Below are 5358 nucleotides of genomic sequence, written 5' to 3' on the forward strand. Positions count from 1 at the left end.
TTTCTGATTGGATATCCATGTTACATTTAAATTTCAGTTCAATTACCTTTTTGCTCTTATGTACCTAAGTACAAGCTTGTGTAACATGTGAGGTAATGGTGTGGCTCTGGTGTGGCTCTGGTATTGGATTTGAACTGCATGCTAATACTTGCTAGCTCTGTGACTTTAGGCAAGTTACCTAACCTCACCTAGACTCAAGTTTTCTTAAAAAAAAAAAAATGTGGTTGATTATTTCTCGCTTAAAGAAACTCAAAATAGATGTTGCGTATAAAGCACCTGGTGTTCTATATAGTATTTAAAATGATAATTACTCATTTTAGCATTACCTTAGGTCTTTCAAACTGGATATTTGTTTATTCTTTTATTTCTCTTGTTCCTCATCATTATACTCCACCTATTCTTTGATACACTTGTCTACCACCTCCACCTAGATCTCCTGGATAATGAAGAACCACAGACTCTCTGAAAATGGGTGTATTTATTGTCCATACTCATGGAGATTTGCCTTCAATTTCCTCTCAGTAGGATGAGTCTGTGTCTGCTGACTCCACTGAGTATGTCTAATCTTTCAGTCTTAAAACTTTCCAATCTGGTCTCTTTATTAAGCATTTGGCTCCTATTCTTAGTCTTGATGTTGGATATGCACAACACGCATGATATGCCATTTTCTAAATATATAGAAATTGGTTTTCTCATAGAACATATACCAAGATTTTAAGAAAATAGAATTGATAAATATAACATTTATATTATCTGATTCATTTTCAGTTATATATTTAAATCAGTTAATTTATATTTTCTATTAAAGTTACTCAGCAATTAAATTATTTGGAAGATTCTCCTGTAATGGGATAAGGGAGAAGACATTATATAGTCATTTCAACAAGCCTTTGAAATAAACAACAAACAGGCAAAATATATGAGGCTGGGAAGTCCAAAATCAAGGTGTCCAGAGATGCAGTGTCTGGTGAGGACCAAGCCACCTTGTTCATAGACAGCTGTCTTTTTGCTAGAACCTTATATGGCACATGGAGGAAGGGATCTCTGTAGGGTTTTTTTTTTTTTTTTTTTTTTTTATATAAGGGCACTAATCTCATTCGTAAGAGCTCTGCCCTCATGACCTAATCAACTCCTATAAACCTCACTTTCAAATTATCATCACATTAAGGATTTGATTTCAACCTAAGAATTTTGGGAGGACATAAACGTTCATTCTAAAGCAATGTGGGCGTAGTTAATTTCAGAATTGTAAATTAAAGCATTGCCATTTTGATGGAAAGAGGTTGCCTTCAAATACAATCTGAATGATGTGGAGAGAGAGAGAGAGAGAAATAATATGAGGAAGTATTTCAATCTCATACCAATGGAATTTGAGGAATGGTAGAATATAAAAAATAGTTATGAATTAATGACAGGATACAAGAAAGAAGATTGGCTTGAAATTTTAACCCAGAAGCTTCTGATGTGGAGAAAAAATTTGTATATGTGATTGAGGACATGTGAAGTTATCAATCTCCAAAAGAAAACTGATACACGACTGGTATTGTACTGGGTGCTAGAACTATGATGAGATGTCAGTATATGAGTCTATCTTCGGAAAGCCCACAGTCTAATGAAGAAGATAAAAAGCCAATTGTAATAAGAGTAAATGTAGAGGAATCAGAGAAGTAAAAGAAATGTGCATTGGTTGTAAAGAGGAGGAAATATATCCAGGCATATTTGGGAGAGAACAGACGTCATTGAAGAAAGACAATGCAAGATCAATAGTAGTCTTCATAAGATAGAGGGTACTCCAAGAAGAGGGAACAATTTTAAGAATAAAGGAATCTTCAGGGAACAAACAATATCAGTCCAATTTTCACTGATTTACAAAAGGCTCTATTGTTCACAGAGCTTTATTCAAATTATATGAAACCAACTTTTAGGTTAATATTTTGGAAGCCATCCAAAGTGTAGGTTGGAAATATCAATTGTGTCAATAAATGTTAGCAGGAAAAAAACCAACAGGTTATTAAGAGAAAATAAATATATTTTGGAGGATGATTTAATCTCTTAAAATATACATTTAAAAAAGATAGACGTATTAGTTTAGAAATTATTTCTCAATGCCTCGTAGGTAATGCCTGGAAGATTATGGAAAGATTGGATGTTATCACACTATGGAGGTTGATCTCCTTTCACTCTTAGAAGAATTAGCCAGTTACGGCTCCTAAAGTGAATCCTTAATCACCAAGCTGAGACTTTAACCTTTGAAACATCGAATATTCTTTCTTAACATACTTCAAGTATTTGATCCAACACTGGGGAATGCTTGGATGCGAGTCTGAAGTCTGTGAGGATCTGTTCTAAGCACAGGAGTCCTTAAAGAATAATATAGCTTTCATCCTTATCATTTCCTTTGTGTTGGTCTTTCAGTGTCACCCTGACCTTCACTTTGATAAATAAAATGATTGAGATTGGAGCAAAACTGTGTACCCTGCCACGCTTGAACCATGAGCAAAATTTGACACAGGGGATCACTCCTCCCTCCTTGATACACTCACTTCACTTCTCTTCCAGAACACCTACATTCACTGACTACTTACTCCTTCTTGTTTTTTTTTTGTTTTGTTTTGTTTTTGGCTAGCTCCTCTTTATTTCACCAGCTACTTAATTTCAATGTACTTCCAGGCTTAATATTGGATCTCTTCTTGGTATCAACTAATTCCTTGATAGATTCTCTGGCTTTGAATATCATCTATACCTCATGACTCTCAAATTTCCCTACTTACTCCTGAACATCAGAGTCATGTATACTAACACATACTGAACATTTCCCTTGACTTTCTAATAGTCATCAACACATAAAAATCTAAAATTATACTCTTGATTTACTCTTTCTCTAACTCCAAGATTATTCCACTTGGAGGCTTTCCTATTCCAGTTTACTGTAACTCCCTCCCTACTTTCTCGGACCAAAAGTCTTAGAATCATTTTGACTCTTCTCTTTTTTTCAAACCCCATATCCGTTCTAATTTCAAACCCCATTCCAACAGCTAATTCTGTTGTTCTTACATTTGAAATATATCCAGAATTTTAACTTCTCACCTCCTCCACTCTTACTGTTGTGATCCAAGCCATCAATATCTCCCACCTGGACTATTACAATAGCCTCCTAACTACTTTCCAACCTTCTACCCTTACAACCCTTCCCTCCATCAATTCCAAACACAGAATCCAGGTTAATCCTGTTAAAATGCAATTCAGAAAATGTCACTCCTCTGTTCAAATCCTTCCAACAAATGAGTCCCCATGTCACTAAGTGCGCAATGGCCTATAAGTGCCCATGAGATCTGAAACTCAAACTTCTCTGATCTCAATTCATTTTCCTCAGAAGCCACAATGGCCTCCTTGATGTTCATTAAACATGCAGGCACATGTGTATGCTGATCCTTTGAACTTGTTTCCTTTGCTTAGAATACTCTTCCCCTAGACATGTCTTATCACATTTACTTCCTTGATATATTTGCTTAAATCTTACCTTTTCTTTGGTGCCCAGCATGGCCATCATATTTTAAACTGTGTTCCTTACTCCTTGAATTCCCCTTTTTTATTCCCTACTTTATTTTTTCTGTGGTATTTATTACCTTCTAATATATTTTAGACCCTAGTTTATTCTTTTTATTATGAACTTCCCTAATAAAATACAAATTCCATGATGGCAAAGACTTTGTTGTTTTGTACTGTTTTATATTCAGTGCTTAAAACTGTGTTTATAACATCCATCCATAGTAGGAGATCAATAAATGTTTTTGTTGAATGAATGAATGAATCATAGATCCTAAAATTATATAGAGTATGCTAGAGTCAGAAGTAATCTTAGGAATCATCTAAGGTAATTCATTTACTTTTTATAGATGAAGAATCTGAACCTTTGAGAAATAAACTGACATCTGGACTAGGAACATAGTTCTCCTAATCTATAGTTCAGGCTATTATTTTTCTTGCTGTATATACAGAGCCAAGTACAATGCTTGGCTTGGAGAGAGTACTCAATGAGCCTCTTTTGAATGAATGGATCCAGTATGTTTTTTCCCCTGACCATAATGGCAGCCTTAAATTGTAATTTGGTGAAGCTATAAGAAGTAGATGGGTGGAAGAGATGCATTCAAGTTTTATTTCGGTTATGTATTTCTATTGAATAGGCATTTTAAATATCTTGCTAGTTGTTATATAATCACATATTCTTTTCTTCCCCATACTTTCCCTCATCCATTTTCTAGTGGTTGTGGAAAACTCTCCACCTCTTCTCTCCAAAAAAGAATAAACATATATATATATTGGAATGTGAAATGACATGTGACTAAAATGTGAAGAGTATTCCTCCCTAGTTACCAGGACCATATCCTTGGCCATGATTGGCATGATTTGCATGATTTGGTGACTACAGCAGAGCTAGTTTAGGTACAAAGTTGTTGATGGGGATTAGAGTAAGTTTTAAGGGGATTTATGTTAGCTTGTAACTACCAGGAATATTTTAATTCTTAAAGTCCCATTTTAAATACATTATAATATTTGCTCCTTCTCTAGTTTTTTGTTTTTTTTTTCTTTTTAGGTGAGGCAATTCTTGGTTGACTTCATAGATTGCAAGGACCTTGTCAGCTTACAATCCCTTCCTATTATTTTTTTTTTTATGCCTACAGCACCTGGTCTTTCTAGGTGGTCTCCCATCCACGTACTAACCAGGCCCGACCCTGCTTAGCTTCCGAGATCAGACAGGATCGGGCTTGTTCAGGGTGGCATGGCTGTAGACTTCTCTAGTTTTTTTTAAATGCAAAAAATAAGAAATCTATTCATTCTTTCATTCAACACATCTTAAAAAATCTAATAATCTTTGTGTGATAACATTGAACATAACAGTTATAACATCGTCCTTTTGAATTTTACAGCCCAGGAAGAGGCAGGCATTAATAAAATAATTGCACAATCATGTAACTAATTTTAAATTGTGGTAAGTAAATTAATGAAAATTATAGGTAACCATGAGAATATATAAGTAGCCTGGGAGTGGAGTAGGTCATGAAAAAGGCATAATTACACTAAGACATGAAAGACAAAGAACATTATCAAGGAAGTTTTGGGGACTGGGGGATTCTTCCAGGTGAAGGCGAATACCTATGCAAATCTTCTGAGGTTGGGTGGCGAGGAGGTGGCAGTTTGGCTCACTGAGTAACTGAAAGACCAATTTTGCTAGAGTAAAGAGAACAAAGAAGAGACAAGGCTACATACACAATAGTGGCTAGAGTTTTAGTCTTTAAGAGTAGTAATGGGGAAGTTTTGAGATGGGAAAGATTGGGTCTCCCGAAATTCAATAACGTA

General features: G+C 35.1%; 1 pseudogene; it reads right to left on the reverse strand.

The window, feature by feature from the left end:
• Positions 1 to 4673: 4673 nt before the first annotated feature.
• Positions 4674 to 4792, reverse strand: LOC112484040 (annotated as a pseudogene).
• Positions 4793 to 5358: the final 566 nt, after the last annotated feature.

The sequence above is a fragment of the Pteropus alecto genome, unplaced genomic scaffold, assembly GCF_000325575.1.
Source record: "Pteropus alecto unplaced genomic scaffold, ASM32557v1 scaffold226, whole genome shotgun sequence".
Lineage (NCBI taxonomy): Eukaryota > Metazoa > Chordata > Mammalia > Chiroptera > Pteropodidae > Pteropus > Pteropus alecto.